This window comes from Meriones unguiculatus, chromosome 5 (assembly GCF_030254825.1).
Source record: "Meriones unguiculatus strain TT.TT164.6M chromosome 5, Bangor_MerUng_6.1, whole genome shotgun sequence".
NCBI classification, from domain to species: domain Eukaryota; kingdom Metazoa; phylum Chordata; class Mammalia; order Rodentia; family Muridae; genus Meriones; species Meriones unguiculatus.
The window spans coordinates 49874198-49893462 of NC_083353.1; the positions used below are offsets into that span (position 1 = coordinate 49874198).

General features: G+C 41.5%; 2 pseudogenes; one reads left to right on the plus strand and one right to left on the minus strand.

The window, feature by feature from the left end:
- The first annotated feature begins 3583 nt into the window (after positions 1 to 3583).
- On the plus strand, positions 3584 to 4493 carry LOC132654061 (vomeronasal type-1 receptor 94-like; annotated as a pseudogene).
- An 8581-nt stretch (positions 4494 to 13074) lies between these two features.
- On the minus strand, positions 13075 to 14005 carry LOC132654062 (vomeronasal type-1 receptor 90-like; annotated as a pseudogene).
- Between the last annotated feature and the right edge of the window lie 5260 nt (positions 14006 to 19265).

Here is a 19265-nt window from a genome sequence, read left to right on the forward strand (position 1 = left end):
CTTCCCTGACTGAGAAACTACAGGCTGTGTGGTGAAATAAACCCTCCTCTCCCCACAGCAACAGAAACCCTGAGAAGACAGAAAGTGGTATTATGTGGTGAGGTATGACTATGACAGACCTGACCTTAGCTTTTTGGAGAACTGTGGAAAAGTTTTGAAACATTGGGCTGTAAAATACATAGAGTGCTGATACTCCACAGGATTATATGGTGAGATATTAGAATGTAATGCTGAGAGCAGAGCAGATGATGGAAGCTTGCTTTATGCAGTTCCATAGGGAAGTTTGAGAGTCCCTTAAAGATTATATGAGGGTTACTCATGTTTTGAGTTAAGAAACACTAAACTGTTTGGTTCTTGTCGAGCTCCTGTCCTCTCCAGTCATACTATCTCCCCCTTCTTTCCTATGATTCCCTGCACTCTGCCCAAGGTTTGGTTATGAATCCCAGCATCTGCTTTGATACACTGCTTGGCAGAGTCTTTCAGAGACATGCTTTGGTAGGCTCCTGTCCTGGGCACAGAGGTCTATTCTGAGACTGTTTCTCCAACTAAAGACCATGCATGGATATAACCTAGAGCCCCTGCTTGGATGTAGCCCATGGCAGCTCATTATCCAAGTGAGTACCCTAGTAAGGGGAACGTGGATTGTCTCTGGCACGACTTCAATGGCTGGCTCTTTGACCTTCCTTCCTCCCCTGAGAGAGGAGCAGCATTGCTAGGCCACAGAGAAGGACATTTCAGCCAATCCTAAAGAAATCTGATAAGCTAGGGTCCGAGGAAAGGAGGGAAGACTTTGGCTGTCAGTGGACTTAGAGAAAGGTAGGGAGGAGGTGAGGGAGGGTGGGATTGGGAGGAAATGAGGGGGGGGCTACAGCTGGGATACAAACTAAATAAACTGTAAGTAATATAAAAATATAAAAGTTTAATTAAAATAAAGAACCACTAAAATGAAACGTTTGACTTGGTGAAACAATTAAAACCCTCTGAAGTATTTTCTCAGCTTCAGCACACAGACACTGTGGTCTAAATACTGTTGAGGCTGCATCACATGCTAGTAGCCTAACTTGGTAGCTCAGGAGACTCTGAGGTGTTGAAGGCCAACTTGGTCTATGGAGGGAGTTCAAGACAGCCAAGGATACACAGACAAACCTTGTGTCAAACAAACAAACAAACAAATAAACAAAGAGTTTCTCTGGTGGTACTGGTTCTGAAACATGGAGGGATCATGGAATCAAGCTGTGACTTGGCTCCATACAACTGTGTTATCGTCCTTGAAGACAGCCAAGAGGACACTGATGAAGCCTTGGCCCCTTTGCTGTGCAGAGCCAAGCCATTTGGAGATGTCAGTATCACACGCCAGCAGCATCTGCTGTGGGGTGAGCCAGTTTGAACTTAGGAGACAGCTGTGTGGAAGGCTTTGCCAGCAGTGTGGAGGAGCCCAGAAGGTCACTGGTGAGTCCCAGAAGCCTTGCACTGAGAGTTATGCTGTTAGACTTTGTTGAACTTGATTGTGACTGTGCCCTGGTTCTTTCCTTTTAAATAAGAAAATACTTATTTATTGATATTTTACAGGAGCCCACAAAGTCTCTTGACTTTGAACTTCTAAAGGGATTTTGGAGACTTCAGGAAGTTTGGAGTTCTAGAGAGACGGTGGGTTTTTAAGAGAGACTTTGAAAATGTTAGAGAAACTAGAGGTTTTAGAGAGTTGTATTTTGTAGAGTGTTTGAATGTGGAAAGTGACTTAAGAGATTGAAGTTTAAAAATAAAAAAAAACATTGAAGTTTTATATTGCAATGTTGACATTAGTTTAATATCCTGGGAACAACAAAATTGAGAGACAAAGTTATAGTGTAACAGAGATGTGTTTAGTGTCAGGTAGATAGGAGGTCAACTGTGGCAGCTGTTTTTGTCTTTTGTTTGTTGAATCAACACACTAGACTCTTTTGGGAAGGGAACCTCAGTTGAGAAAATGCCCCCACTAGGTTGGCCTATGGGCAAGTGTGTGATGCATTTTCTGGATTGATGATCAGTGTGAGAGGGCCCACATAACTGTTCCTGTGGACTCTGGGCTCAGGGTTCTGGATACTTAAGAACACAGACTGAGAAAACAATGAGAACCAAGCTAGTAAGAAGCATCTTTTTGTGACACGTGCCTCAGTTCTTGCCCCAGGTTTCTGCCTCAAGTCCCTCCCCAGCTTCCCTGCACAAGGGATTATCAGCTGTAAGATGAAATAAAGGCTTCCCAAGCCAATTTGGTTTTGGTCATGGTGGTTTATTTAGTCTGTGTCTAAATCAAAGAAACTACAATAATTCAACAGCATGTACACCACATTTATTAATATAAACCTGGAGCCAGCATATCAGGTACCTGGTGAGTACAGCTCCATTATGGAGAGAGGGAATGTTGACTCCTATGGAGTCTGCCTTTCAAGAATGGGTTGGACCATTTTTCTTTAATTAATTCTGTAATATGGGACAGCTCCAAGTCTGCTATAACTGTAGTTCTATTTACTCCCTGAATTCACATGCTGAAGGAGAAAGACATGGCATATGTCCCTGCTGACATTTGCCCACTCTGCCATTCTCTTGGAGCAGCTCTGGACTGAGAGCAGAACCAAGCAAGATGCAGATACAGAGCAGCGATCAAAGACTGAATAGTCCACCAGAGTTCTCTAAAAGGACTATGTGCCAACTTGCTACTGTTTTCTGATTTATTTGTCTTTTATCTACTCTGTTTCAGGAAGGGACAGTGCTGAGCAGTCATTATGAGCTGCCTGAACTCTCCCAGAGCACAAATATAAGGCACTGTATGAGAAAACAAGCTGCCAACACATCCACACAGACGATCATGTGCTGGAACTCTCCCATGTTTGGTGTGTGAACATCATGTTCTTGCTCACCCAACTTCTCTCTGACAAAAATACACTGATGTCCACGTGTTCAAGAGGAGGTGACTGGAACCCCACCTCAGAGTATTGAAGGACACACTTGGAGGAAACAGCAGATCATAAATAGAATAAGAAACATCTGGATCATAAATTACAACCTCCAACATTTTCTATAGAAATTTTCTAAGAAATTAGGATTTTCAATAGAGTACAGATAGCCCTGAATAGAATAAGTGCATACCCAATCCATGGGACCACTTTAATTGGGAAGGTCTTGTTTTTTTCTTTCACACAATCCTCCCCATTCTATAAATTACCTGGCCTTCAAGATGTTGTGGGTGAGAACCAAGTAAGATGCTGCTCCTGCTCCAGCAAAACCCAAACCTGCAAAACATGAAAGCACATAATTGCTGCAGTTTTTAATGTTGAGGGAGCTCACACACTGGTGTAGCCACCATGGGACACAGGGTCCAGCCATGGCTCAGCTTAGGACAAGTGAGAGCAGGAGGATGGTCTGTGGGGTAGGAGCTAGAATGGAGGTCTTCAGTGGAATAAGCATTCAGGAGCATCTGCATGTTTTCCTGAGGCCAGAAGACTGGTCTGGAGTGGTGTCTGAGGTCTTCCTCATGGTGAGTCATTGTTTTACTTTTCTCCTGAGCCACTCTTTGTTTCCACATAAGATGACTTCACACTATTCTGACATAAGGAACACCTTTTTTTCTGAAATTGGCATTGGAATCTCAGCCAACAGCTTCCTTCTTCTCTTCTACATCTTCAAGTTCATTCGTGGGCACAGGCCCAGACCCACTGACGTGCTCATTGGTCTGCTGGCCATAATCCACCTACTGGTGCTAATGTTCATAGCATTCGTAGCCATGGACATTTTTATTTCTTTGAGGGGATGGGATGACACCATATGTAAACTCATTGTCTACCTGTACAGAATTTTTAGAGGTCTCTCACTTTGTACCACCAGCCTGCTGAGTGTCCTCCAGGCCATCATCCTCAGTCCCAGAAACTCCTGTTTAGCCAAGATCAAGCACAAATCTCACTATTACATCTCATGTGCACTTCTTTTTCTGAGTGTCCTCTATATGCTCATTAGCAGTCACCTCTTAGTATCGATTATTGCCACTCCTAATTTGACTAGGAATAACTTCATGTATGTTACTAGGTCCTGTTCCATCCTACCCATGAGTAACCACATGAAAAGTACATTTTCTACACTGCTGGCCATCAGGGAAGCCTTTCTTATTAGTGTTATGGTCATCTCGACTTGGTACATGGTGGCTCTCTTGTGCAGGCACAGGAAGCAGGCCTGGCATCTTCACAGCACTAGGCTTTCTCCAAAAGCATCCCCAGAGCAAAAAGCTAACAGGACCTTCCTTCTGCTCATGAGCTTCTTCGTGTTGATGTCTGTCTTGGATGGCTTTATCTCCTGCTCAAGAACCATGTTCCTAAATGATTCAACATCTTACTATATCCAACTCTTTGTGGGCCACATCTATGCCACAGTCAGCCCTTTTGTGTTCTTGAGCACTGAAAAACATGTTGTTAACTTTTTCAGGTCTATGTGTGGGAGGACATAAATGTTTGAATATTCATTGATCATTGATGGGCACATTTCTTTATAAGAGGACCCAATACACTGACATCAGAACTGTCAGTCAGTGTTCACATGCTTCGGCGTACATGAAAATATAATGTTTTTTTTTTTTTTCTGTTAAAATTATTTACTAACTTGTGTGGTCACAAAATGTAGCAGAAAATTAAACCACATCCCTTTTGTGATAAAATAGGGCATTTTTTTTTGGATCAGACCATAAATAATTTTGAATTTTTTATTATGGTAAATAATATATAGAATAAATGAGCCATTTTACCAGTGTTCAGGTATGTGATTTTTTTCACATTAATTTCATTCACAATAATACATGACCATTATTAGCATTTTGAATATTTTTCACCAATCCAACAAACTCTTGTAACTATTAAAAACTTTAAAAACACTCTTCCCTACCTTTCAACATGCATCTTATTTTCTATACCTATTAATTTACCCATTGCAATCATTTAATACAAAGTAAAAAATAGGGCATTTTTGTTTCATTTTATTTTATCTTATCTTATTTTTTTTCTTTTCTTTTTTTTTCTTTTTTTTATCAGTTACATTTTATTAACTCTGTATCCCAGCGGTGTCCTGATTCCTCATTCCCTCCCAGTCCCTCCTTCCCTCCCTCATCTCCACCTTGCCCCTTTCCAAGTCCACTGATAGCGGGGACCTCCTCCCCATTCATCTGATCCTGTTTTATCAGGTATCTTCAGGACTGGTTGCAAAGCCCTCCTCTGTGGCCTAACAGGACTGCTCCTCCCTTCGGGGGTGGGGAGACCAAAGAGCCAGTCATTGAGTTCCTGTTAGAAATAGTCCCTGTTCCCCTCACTTCGGGAAACCAATTGGTTACTAAGCTACCACAGGCTACATCTGAGTGGAGGTTCTAGGTTATATCCATACATGGTCCTTGGTTGAATGTCAGTCTCAGAAAAGACCCTGTGCCCAGATATATTTGGTCCTTGTGGAGCTCCTATCCTTTCCCCATCAGACTAACTCCCCTTCTTTCTTATGATTCCCTGCACTCTGCCAAAGGTTTGGTCATGAGTCTTTGCTTTGAAAACACTGCTAGTTAGAGTCTTTCAGATGCGCTCAGTAGACTCCTGTCATACGTTCAATGCACATCCCATCTGTCTTTCTAAATGAGGATTGTTCAAGTACACAAAAAGGACACTTGCTCAACCATGTTTATAGCAGCTCTATTTGTAATAGTCAGAACCTGGAAACAACCCAGATGTCCATCAACGGTGGAATGGGTACAGAAATTGTGGTATTTTTATACAATGGAATACTACTCAGCAATCAAAAAGGAGGAAATCATGAAATTTGCAGGCAAATGGTGGGATCTAGACAAGATCATTCTGAGTGAAATATCCCAGAAGGAGAAAGACAAACATGGGATATACTCACTTATATAGACCTATAAGATATGATAAACATGATGAAATCTATACACCTAGAAAAGATAATCAATTGAGCAGACATGGGGTAAGATGATCAAACTTATCTTATTTTATCTTATTCCTCAATGTGTCTTTAAGGGAGTCCTATGAGGTGGCTCTCATGCATCATGGCCGTGGACAGCTCACAGTATTTTGAAGGATGTAACCATGTCTAAAACATTTAAATAATTCAATTTCCTGTGTTATAGCTATTGTGACAAATTAAATAAGGAGGCATTTCTTGCCATAAATAGTTATACACTCCAGAAAGAAAGGAATTATTCAAAGAACGTTCAGAACAGAATTCTTTGCAAGAAGCACATGTGATGTATACAGCATTGCGAACAACCCCTGGATTTAAAATTCTCAGAGTTATCAGAACTTTTGCCCCAAACACAGCCTCTGCACGGCATAGGACCGCCTTCAGTTTTACAGTGCAAGGCAATTAATTCCAGCACTGGGCACTGAGGTGCCCTGGAAAACAGGAAAGACCCACACCACTGGCCAGCTCCCTAGAGGTTCAACACTCTACACTACATTTCTTTCAAAACCAAATTCCTCATCCTTTCATCTCTGCTATAAATAGATTGGGATAAAGTCTGTTGCTTGGGGAAACATTTATACTCATGAGGCAGTTTATCAAACTCTAATAAGGTGGTTTAATAAGCCAAACAAACATATGTCATCTAGATTACTATGCAGGGGACATGGCAACACAGGGGGCATGAAAAGCCTTGTTTAAGTTAATTTGGGACTCAGCTTTTGGACTGATGTCCCCTGGGCCTATTGTTCCCATCCAATGAACTGCTTCCTGGCTTCAGGCCTGGTTGTCACATCTCTTGGTTGTTTTCTGTGTCAGTTGAACATAGACAAAACACGAAATGTTAAAGGGTAGGAAATTTTTTTTCCAAGCAAATGGACCCAAGAAGCAAGCTGGGGTTGCCATTCTAATATCTTAAAAACAAAAAGACTTCTAACCAAAATTAATCAAAAGAGATGGGTAAAGACTCTTCATACTCATCAAAAGGAAAATTCACCCCCCCAAAAAAATGTTAATTCTGAACATCTATGCCCCAAATTCAAGGGCACCCACATTTGTAAAAGAAACATTCCTAAAGTTTTAACCACACATTGAACCTCATACATTAAAAGTGGGGGACTTCAATACACTACTCTCATCAATAGACAGGTCATCCAGACAAAAACTAAGCAGAGAAATAATGGAACTAAAAGCCATTGTGAGTCGAGTGGACCAAACAGAAGTCTAGAGAATATTTCACCCAAACAGAAAAGAATATAAGCTCTTCTCAGGATCTCACAGAACTTTCTCCAAAATTGACTACATATTCAGTCACAAAGTGAGTCTCAACAGGTATAAGAAAATTGAAATAACCAACTGTAGCCTATCATACTCTCACAGATTAAAGCTATATTTCAACAACAAAAGAAATAACATAAAGCTCACAAACTCATGGAAACTGAATAACTCTCCTTTCAATGACCACTGGGTCAAGGCATAAATAAATAGGTTAAAGACTTCCTAGAATTCAAGGAAAATGAATGCACAGCATAACTGAACTTATGAAACACAATAAAAATGGTAGTCAGAGGAACGTTCAGACTTCATACTAGCAACCTCTTAGCACCCCTGAAAACTCTAGAATGAAAAGGAAGCAAATGCATCCAAGAGGAGTAGAGGAAAGGAAATAATCCAACTAAGGACTGAAATCAATAAAATAGAAACAAAAGGACCAATACAAAAAAAATCAGTGAAACAAATAATTTGTTATAAGAGAATATAAATAAGATAGACAACCCCTTGTCCAAACTAACTAAAAGGCATAGACAAACTATCCAAATTAACAAAAGAGAAAATAAATAGAATGACATAACAACAGATACCAAGGAAATCCAAAGAATCATTAGGTCATATTTCAAGAACCTCTGCTCTACAAATACGGATAATCTGAAAGAAATGGACGAATTTCTTGATAGATACCACTTACCAAAGATGAATCAGATAAACAACTTAAATAGAATTCTAGCTTCTAGGGAAATAGAAGATGTCATTAAATGTCTCCCAACCAAAGGGAAAAAAAAATAAAAAAGCCTAAGGGTCCTATGGTTTTAGTACTGAATTTTCTGTATTTTGAAAGAAGAGCTAATAGCAATACTCCTCAAATTGTTCCACAAATTAGAAACTGGAGGAACACTCTCAGATTTATTTTGTGAGGCTATAATCACCCTGACACACAAACCAGTCCAAATCAACAAAAACAAAAAAGAAAATTACAGAGCAATTTTCCTTATGATCATTGATTCAAAAATACTCAATAAAATATTTGCAAACCAAATCCAATAACACATTAAAAAATCATCTATCATGATGATCATACCAGGGATCATCCCAGGATGTATAAATGGTTTAAAATACAAAAATCAGTCAATGTAACCCAACACATAAACGAACTGAAAGAAAAAACATATGATCATTTTATTGGATGCTGAAAACGCCTTTGAGGAAATTCAACACCCCCTCATGATAAAAATCTTGATGAGATCAGGAATACAGTTACATACTTCAACATAAAAACAGCAATATATAGCAAGCTGATAGTCAACATCAAAATAAATAAAAACTCACAGCAGTTCCACGAAAATCTGGAACAATACAAGGCTGTCCACTTTCTTCATATCCATTCAATATAGTACTTGAAGTTCTAGCTAGAGCAATAAGACAACTAAAAGAAATCATGGGGATACAAATAGGAAAGGAAGAAGTCAAAATATCATTATTTACAGATGATATGAAACTATACATAAGCTACTCAAAAAATTCTACAAGGGAACTCCTACAGCTGATAAACACCTCAGTAAAGTGGCTGGATACAAAATTAACTAAAAAAATAATCAGTAGCCCTTCTTCTTTTTTTTTTTTTCAATGCAGTTTATTCAGGAACCTTGAACAATCATCTGACCCTGGGTAAAGCCAGCCCACTTTAATTAACCTCTGGGTAGCCAACCTCAGCATGCCACGTGGGCAATGCAGATAGGTCCTCATACATGGAAGCAAGCCAGATCCTCAGGCTTAGCCAAATGTGCAGTTGTTTGTGACAGAGAGCACTCACCATCGGGAAAGTGGAAGGCGGAAACCAGCTCCATCTTGCAGGCGCGGCATTCCGCAGCTCTCTACAGTTCCCCCTTTTTGTTTTGGATGCATCAGGCAAGAGTAGAGGTCTGATCTCTGATATTAGAAATAAATTGGGACTTTGTACTGATGTTCATTTAGGTGTCATCCACCCAAAGAGCATCAGACCCGTCGGATACCTTTTTCTCAGAGGCGGGACCTGGGGCATCAACCCTCATGCAATCAGACATGCTCTTCTCTGGGTCGAAAGCGGCTGACCCTGAGTGCAGTGCTTATCCTCGCATCCTGAGCGTAACATCTTGGCTTTTTATGGTAGCCAACCATGCTTGGGGAGACTGTCCTGCTTCAATGGCTGTAAAGGCCTGAATGGTCATGGCTGCATTATGCTGTTGTGAGACTCTAATCTTGCATATATACCACAGGCAAACCAAGGTGACCAACACCAGAAGGCCTGCTAACGCTCCCATGCCCACCCATTCCTTCAGATGATTCATGGCTGCAGCAATCCATGATGATAATCCTGTGGCTATTCCTGTGTCCACTCTGGTAGAATTTACCATGACAATGGCCACTCTCAGCTGCTCCATCATAGTATCGAATTCTCCAGTCCAATTACATAAAATATAGCTAGACAATTGTTTAGACAGATTTGTATCACAGGGAAAATTCTCATGTTTTATGCTAGTGACTCAAAGTCCAGCATACTTTCATTGACAGCCAAGTTGAGCGATTTGCCATAGGGTATCAATTTGCTCCTGCACCAGGTCAGTCCTCTGACTGAACTCCATCAAGCCTCCTTTTAGTTGAGCATTAATTCCTTTTTGTACATCTAAGGCATGAGCTACATTGGCTAAATGATTATTCAGGGTCTGAGCAGTCTGCACAGTATGACTCCTGGCTAATGCCCCAGTGGTAGCTTGGATATGAATTTTATGTAGGCTGATTGAATGGGTCTATTTGCCAGTAAGACCAGCACAATTGGTTGAAGATGCCTTTTTCCTCATTGTACATATTCGGCTTCCTTGTAAAAAATCAGGTGTCCATAGGTGTGTGGATTTACATCTGGGTCTTTGATTTAATTCCTTTGATCAACCTGTTTTTATTTTTTTAATGTCAATACTATGTGGTTTTTATTACTATAGCTCTGTAGTAGAGCTTGAAATCAGGCAATCAGGGATGGTGATACTGCATACTACAAAAGCCTATATGCCACAAAATTTGAAAATCTAAATGAATGGATAATTGTCTTGACAGATTCCATCTACGAAAATTAAGCCAATATCAGGTAGAAAGACTGAATAGCCCTATATCTCCCAAGGAAATTGAAGCAGTCATTAACAGTCTCACCTCCAAAAAAAGCCTTAGACCAGATGGCTTCAGCGCAAAATTCTACAAGACCTTCAAAGAAGTGCTAACACCACTTCTCCTCAAACTATTCCACAAAATAGAAACAGAAGGAACACTACAAACTCATCCTATGAAGCCACAGTCACCTTGATACCTAAACCACACAAAGATCCAACAGAAAAAGAGAACTTCAGACCTATCTCTCTTATGAACATTGATGCAAAAATACTCAATAAAATACTTGCAAACCAAATCCAAGAACACATCAAAGATATCATCCACCATGACCAAGTAGGTTTCATCACAGGCATGCTAGGGTGGTTCAACATACAGAAATCCATCAATGTAATCCACCACACAAATAAACTGAAGGAGAAAAACCACATGATCATCTCCCTAGATTCCGAAAAAGCATTTGGCAAAGTACCACACCCATTCATGTTTAAAGTCTTGGAGAGATCAGGGATACAAGGCACATACCTAAAGATAGTAAAAGCAATATACAGCAAGCCTATAGCCAACATCAAACACAATGGAGAGAAACTTAAGTCAATCCCACTGAAATCAGGGACAAGACAAGGCTGCCCATGGTCTCCATATCTCTTCAACATAGTACTTGAAGTACTAGCCAGAGCAATAAGACAACTAAAGGAGATCAAGGGGATACAAATCGGAAAGGAAGAGGTCAAAGTGTCACTATTTGCAGATGATATGATAGTATACATGAGCGACCCCAAAAATTCAACCAGAGAATCCTTCAGCTGATAAACACCTTCAGCAAAGTGGCAGGATACAAAATCAACTCAAAAAAATCAGAAGCCCTCCTGTATACCAAAGACAAAAAAGGCTGAGAAAGAAACTAGGGAAACAATACCATTCACAATAGCCACTTATAACATAAAGTACCTTGGTGTGACTCTAACCAAGCAAGTGAACGACCTGTTTGAGAAAAACTTCAAGTCTCTGAAGAAAGAAATCGAAGAAGATATCAGAAGATGGAAAGATCCCCCGTGCTCATGGATTGGTAGGATTAACATTGTGAAAATGGCCATACTGCCGAAAGCAATCTACAGATTCAATGCAATTCCCATCAAAAAACCAACTTAATTCTTTACAGACCTTGAAAAAAAAGATTGTCAGCTTCATATGGAAAAACAAAAAACCCAGAATCTCCAAAATGATCCTGTACAACAACAGATCATCTGGAGGTATTACCAACCCCGATCTCAAGCTGTACTACAGGGCAACAGTAATAAAAACTGCATGGTATTGGCATAGAAACAGATAGGAGGATCGATGGAACCACATAGAAGACCCAAAAATAAACCCACACACCTATGAATACTCAATACTTGACAAAGAAGCAAAATCCATTCAATGGAGAAAAGACAGCATCTTCAAAAATTGGTGCTAGAACAACAGGATGTCTACATGCAGAAAAATGAAAATAGATCCATATTTATCACCCTGCACAAAACTAAAGTTGAAGTGGATCAAGGACCTCAACATAAAACCAGATACTCTAAATCAGTTGGGAAAAAAGTGGGGAACTGCCTAGAACTCATTGGGACAGGAGAAAACTTCCTGAACAGAACACAAACAGCACAGGCTCTAAGAGCAACAATCAATAAATGGGACCTCATGAAACTGAAAAGCTTCTGTAAAACAAAAGACACTGTCATCAAAACAAAACGACTGCCTACAGATTGGGAAAGAATCTTCACCACCCTTTATCTGACAGAGGGCTAATATCCAGTATATATAAAGAACTAAAGAAGCAGAAAAGCAATAAACCAAGTAATCCAATTAAAAAATGGGGAACGGAGCTCAACAGAGAATTCTTGAAAGAGGAACATCGAATGGCAGAGAAACACTTAAAGAAATGCTCAACATCATTAGCCATTAGGGAAATGCAAATCGAAACGACCCTGAGATTTCACCTTACACCCATCAGAATGGCCGAGATGAAAAACTCAAGTGACAACCAAGGACCATCTATGGATATAACCTACAACTTCTGCTCAGATGTGAACAGTGGTAGCTCAATAACCAAGTAGTATTCCAAAGTAAGGGGAACAAGGACTATTTCTAACAGGATCTCAAGGGCAGGTTCTTTGACTACACCACCCAGGGGAGGAGCAGTCCTGTTAGGCCACAGAGGAGGACTTTTCAGCCAGCCTTGAAGATACCTGATAAAACAGGGTCAAATGAAAGGGGAGGACGTCCTCCCCTATCAGTGGACTTGGAAAGGAGCAGGGAGGAGACCACGGAGGGAGTTGGGGAGGGGGAAAGAATGAGGGAGCGGGATACAGCTGGGACACAGAGTTAGCAAATTGTAACTAAAAATAAAAATTAAAATTAAAAAAAAGTGCTATACAGTTCCGCTCATTGATAAGTACACAGAGCACCCTAATCTGTGAAGTGTAACAGGTGTCCCCTGCTGACACCAAGCAGAAATGCACATGAAGACATTTGCCTCAAATACCTACAGATGTAACCCACATTTCAAAAGAAGCAGTTTAACAAAGCAGGAATCATTTTTTCACTTCTGTGGAGGAGCATGAGCACGAGGCCGGGATTCACCATCTGTCAGCAAGCATCTGTCAGTTGGCTCCTTAAGTGAACTCGTCCTTCAATTACTAGTTAAGCATGTGCTGTCCTCCTTACCAAGGATTGTAAGAAGCCAGCAATTCGTTTCTCAGTGCCAATGAACAGCAAGGGGCTGACAATGGCATAGCCATTGGAGACCATCATGTGGATTGTGTGGTGGACTGGGTCATTATCCTGAATCAGTCTGGAGGCAGATATGATGCAGTCCATACAGTACATCAGGACAAAGAAGTTCATGAGCAGCAGGATCATACAGGTGGCCCTTTGCACTGGGGACGCTTTTGCAGAAAGGCTGGTTCTGTGAAGGCCCTGAGCCTGCTTCTTGTGTCTGCATAAGAGAGCCACCATGTACCCACTAGAGAGGGCCATGAGACCTAGAAAGGACACATCTCGAAATATCCTCAGTATGGAAAATAAGTGTCTGCTGCTATACCCCATAGGTAAAATAATGCAAGATTCTGTGACAAATATGAGACCATGTGAGGTGACATTGTACTCAGCAACATAGGAGAAGGAGAAGTGAGCACCACAGGACATGTAGAAGGCCCACAGCACAGGACGGGGGCACAGGCTCTGCTGTGGGGATTTAGGTTTGAACTTTGCCAGACAGGAGGTTCTGGGGCTGAGGATGATGGCCTGAAGGATGCTCAGCAGGCAGGTGGCACAAAGAGAGAGGCCCCTCAAAAGCCTGTGCAAGTGGACAAGGGAGTTACACTTGATGTCATTCCACATATTCTGAGATCCAAGAATGTCAGCAGCTGCAAATCCAATGACTGTTAGCATCCCAAGGTGGATGAGGGCCAAGACACTGATGAGTGGGTCAATGATCCGGAGCCTGCTTTCAAGAAGGAACTCAAAAAGGTGGAAGAGGAAGAGGATAATGTTGAAGGAGATCCCAATGCCTACCTCAGAGAAAAATGTATAATGTGTCAACAACTCCATAAAGGGTCTTGATTCTTCTCATTGTATGAGACAAGGAACTAAAGTAAACATCTGAGAAGAAAGGCAAGAGAAATTATTCATCACAAACAGTAACAGCAACATTGGTACCAAACACTATTGCCTTTAGGAATATTGGTGGACCCAGCCCAATACAGCCTCAGTACTCAAGTTTTCCTGAGGTCCAAACCCCCTCATTGTCAGTCATGCCTGGATTGTGTACCTATAGATGGGCTCCCTTGCTGCTTCAAGTTTCCTGTGCATTAAAATGATCATGTATTATAGCAATGATTCCCCACCACTGCCTCTTTTTGAGGTTTTCAGGGGCATTGACTGGTTCTTGTTTTGTCATCTTATCAGGTATAGAAAAAGCTTCAAAAGTTTTGATAATTTTCCCATTCTGTTTCCGTTGCTGCACTAAAACACCATAACCAAAACTGGCTTAGAGGAGGACAGGGTTTATTTGGCTTAACTCTCAGGTCATAGTCCACAGTTCATGAGAGGTGAAGTCAGGAGCAGAAAGCAGATAGTAAAGTCACAGCCACAGCAAGAGCAGAGAGAGGAGCCTGAAGCCACGGCTTGGAAGTTAAGAGCTCTGGCTAGTCTGACAGAGCCATTGAGTTCAGTTCCAGCACCTAAATCAACTGGCTCACATCAACCTGTCACTGCAGCGACAGGGCATGAATGACCTCATCTGGCCTCTAGGGCACCTGTGCTCATTCCCATACTATGCAAACAAGTAATTAAAAATAAAATTAAATAAATCTTGAGTTAATTTATATTAGAAATGCTGATGAAGAGGTTAGATAGAGTATTTCCTGTAAAATACATGTTTGGCCCAGAGAGACGGCTCAGTGGTAAGCACACATTTAGAATAGATGTTTACATGCCAAATTCTGCCCTCTGTGAGCACTGCACATGCAAACAACACACTGATATACACACAGACATAACACACACACACACTTCAAATAAGTAAATACAAAACAAATCAAGGTGCCTGTTTGTATTTTCTTTCACATTTCTTAAACAGGAAGACAAGGTGCTGTAATTTTTCCTGTCATGTATGGAAAAGGAATTTCATCAGAAAGTTAAGGTGTGTAAGGTGCTTGCTTTCTGTAGCTTATTCTGTGTCCGTGTACTTAAGGATCCATAAGTTCCCCAGAGAAGAGGGATGTGTTTAGCACCTATGAACAAGTTATGCTATTTAAAGTTTCAGAACTGAGGTAGATAATTGGTAAAAATCTCAACAAGTGGACTTCTCTTCCATTTTACTTGGCACAGATTTTTACTTAGATGAGGGGTACAGTATCTTAGTTCAGCACATCTGTGTGTCCTGCTCTGACCAAGTCAGGATAATTTCCACCTTTTCACATACTGTCATTTCTCTGTGTTTGACACCTTCAGGTCTTTGTGTTCCTTTGGAACATGCAAGCACTTGGTGTGGACAACAGCTATGCTGCAGTGCTCTAAGGCATGAGCACCATGACCTCACACAGCCTCTGCTCTGTACCTACCTTTCAGTCCTGTTCCACCGTCTCTTTCTGGCCTTGACTGACCATGCTTCTTGCTATTTTGTGTAATCAGCTTTGTCAGCTTCCATACTGACTGAGAACAGACAGTTTGCTCCCATCAAAAGCTCAGCAAAGATGTCAATCAAAGACATTAATCTGTTCCAGTATTTAATGGGTCACAGTTGATCACTAGAACCCAGCACAACCTTTGTGACATGCATGGATTTTAGTACATTTGTTTAATAAAAGGTAAAATAAATATTGATAATATATTGATTGTATATATTATACACTGGTAATATCATGAGAGTAACCTCCGATCTGGCTCCCTGCTCTTTTATCTCATTTTAAACACACAAGATATACAGACACAGCAATATAAACCTCCTATTGTCCCAGACATTAATTACTTGTGAATAAAAGGTGCTGGGTGCTGTCATTTTCAGTGTGGTTTGGCTAACTGCCCTCATAGACAGTAAGGGACAAGGTTGCTTGGGTGCTGTGGGCTTATAATAATGAATATGATTTGTGAGTTTATTTTATAATTACTTTAAAACCACTGCAAAGTTTTCTCTACAGGTTAAATTCACAGATACAACAAAGGAAATACTAGCCCTTTTATCCAGAGTACAGTCTAGAAACACTCTGATGGCATCCTAGGTACCAATTCACCTTCCTCAGGGCAGTACCAGGAAGAGCCTCCAAAAAAATATCCTGTTAGTCATCTTCCACAAATGACTAAACCAGCAATCACATCCCTCAGGCAAACATGGCTCAAGTATGTAAATATTATGATTCATTAAAAGAAAGACATATAATGACTTCTGAGCCAATGCACCACTTTTTTCTTTAAAAAATACTTTAAAATGTTTCATTTTTACTTTATGTGTAAGTGCAGTTTGCCTCCTGAATTGCTGAAGTGGTCCTTGCCTAGCCACTGTATCCTGCACCAACACTACATTTTACATGTCGAGAAATCCCACTCTTTCTGCCTCTGCTGTTCTGAAGAAAGGAAGGGAGATCGTGGGGACAGAACATGAAATGTCACATCTGACTAACCCGCATCTGGGAATTTTGTGCACTGGGATGGAGGGGTGGGGCTCTGCATGCAGATTAGAAAGCATGCCCAATATAGAGAAAGAAGCAGCAAGGAGAAATCTGCACTTTATTGATGAGAGGCAGCAGCGAGGGCTGGACCTCAGAGCAAAGTGGTGCTAAAAGTCCCATCACACAGGGATCAAAGAGCAGTCTCTTCAGTTCCACAGAGTGGCATCCTATGATAAGCTAAGTCCTTCACCATCCTGTGGGACATAGAACCTCACATGGCCCCAAACTAGGGACACATTTCATAGACAGTGGACTTGATGCAGTGGTCAGGACAGAAGCAGAGAGCAGAAAGCCCTAACAGACCCTACTCCAAGTTTGGTCACTTATGACCTTTCTGTTGCGCAGAATCCAGGGTGAAGGCTGGCGGGCAGGATGTCTGTCTTTTCCTCTGCAGCACAGGTTCAAACATATCTGTTTCTGACAAAATGGTGTATAGTGTAGTTTTTCCACACTTATACCTCATGTCCAGACTCATGCCCACAAAGAACTGTGGTTTCCCATGATCGTGTTGCCTGACAGCAGCATGTCACACCATCAGCACCTAAGGTGAAGCAAAATTGGACAAAAGGCCTGAGGGGTGTGGCTGCACTGCATGCGGTTGGGGTTGGACTGCAGTTAAATGGAGAACCTGTCCTTCCTATGCTACTCTTCTGCTTGGGAAATTAGGGACACTGGGGAGACATGGCTGGCACCACAGTGAAGGCAAGACAGCCACCAGCCAGGTGTAGACGCTACATGCAGAGATACTGTGGAGGGGCTGCAGTCTGGGATGCTATGAGCCAACATCTTGGAGGGTCCAATTAAGGACCAGCAGCTAGCTCCAAAGACAGGTAAGAAGTGTCCACTGCATTTGTACATGGATAGGATTGTGACGTTCAGCTTAGGGTCACACCCACAGTTACAATATTCATAATAACCACTGTTAAAAATCTCTCTGAAGAAGTCAGTAGAAAGAAAATACTCTTTAAACATAGAGAAATAAGAAGACCTACATGAGTGCCCCACAGACTCCAGCTGTAGACACTGGTTCCTGCCACAGCCCAACCTGCCTCCCCCACCACCCAGTGACTCCTCCTGAGCAGCTGTGACCCCCCTCCCAGTGTTCTCATTGTCGCAAGGACAAGGGAAGTAGGTCAGTTCCTGTCCATCTCTTCACATAGGTTCTTCAAAAGATGAGGTTTGGGGAAAACCAAGTGGAGGCAACAGGACAGGGTGGGGCTCAGTTGTCCAAAAGTTTCCTGGAACTATGAGATAGTTGGGCATTTCTATTATGAAAAAGGAATGTGTATGCAATGGCTGGTACCCAGAAAGGAATAACGGACACAGGTATCATTTCCATTAGAACCATCTTCACTGTGTAGTTGACAGTCATTGTCCTGGCTACCTCATCATCACAGCCACTCAGGTGACCATTCCAACAAGCAGAGCAAGGTGAAGGGATGACATAAAATTAAACAGGGAATGCAAATGCTCCTAAGAAAATTCTAGTAGGTAAAAGTCAATGAGGAGCTGACTGTTAGACAAGGTTTGAACATACAGCCCATTGCCTTTCCTAAGGCTTTTAGTGTCTCTAAGTAGTCACACTACAGAAGCCACTGTACCAACAATGATCCTTTTATAGTACATAAACAACAGAAGTAAAATTAAGTGTATTTGTTTATATTCGAAATTAAAACCTCACATCCGCAGAAGATGGGCACAAATGAGCAATTCTGAAAACCTCTAGAAGTTATACCAAACAACTTATGGTCCATAAAGTAAAATTGCTAATTTACTCCAGATAAGTAAATTGGAGTTAAAATTAGCTGACATCCTATAAAGGTTATAATTTTAGGACCTTAAGCAATTGAACATCCTGGGAAGGAAACGTGTCAGAGCTCAGGTCTCCTCCACAGATCTGAGAACCTCCCTGCCTCCCAGGGCTCCTCCTCCCACAGCCTGCCTGAGTCCAAGCCACCTCCTGACTGTGCACTTGGGTGCAGAGCACTTACCCAGATGGACTCTGTGCAGAGATCTTGCACAGCTTCGGAGAAGGGGTTTTTAATGCACTTCTGCAGCCTGTAGTTGTAGCCGCTGTCACTGACAAGTTCCTGCTGGAGAGCATGGAGATCTGGCCTCCCAGGGGAGCATCTTCCCCATGAAGATGACTCTACTGTCTTGAACAGCAGCTGTCTGGGGAGAGCAGAGCACAGACTTTTCTCCAAGTTTCCTTGCCATATCTGCATGATGGATCAGGTCACAATGTCATCAATCCACTCTTGCTAATTTCCCCTCAGACCAAATGAGTCCAACCTAACCTTCTACTCGCAATTCCTATGCTATATCCAGAGAATACTGAAGTCTTAAGGAACTAAGCAATTATTAAAAACAAAATAAAACAAAAGAAAAACAAAACAAAATAACCCCAAAGACTGCCTGGGGTTGTAGCACAGTGGTAGAGTACTTGTGTGCCAAGTGCTAGGTTCTGGGTTATGCCCCATTACCAAATCATAAGTAAGTAAGTAAATTAATAAAGAAATGAGCCATATAGGCTTAAAAACCTTCCAAAGACTATAACATCTACTGTCGAAGATTCCACACAAGGCACCCAGTGGGAGTGGAACCCTCAGAGGAAAGGAACGGCACCCATTATCAGATACCCAACTCATGCCAAGGGGGGAGTCC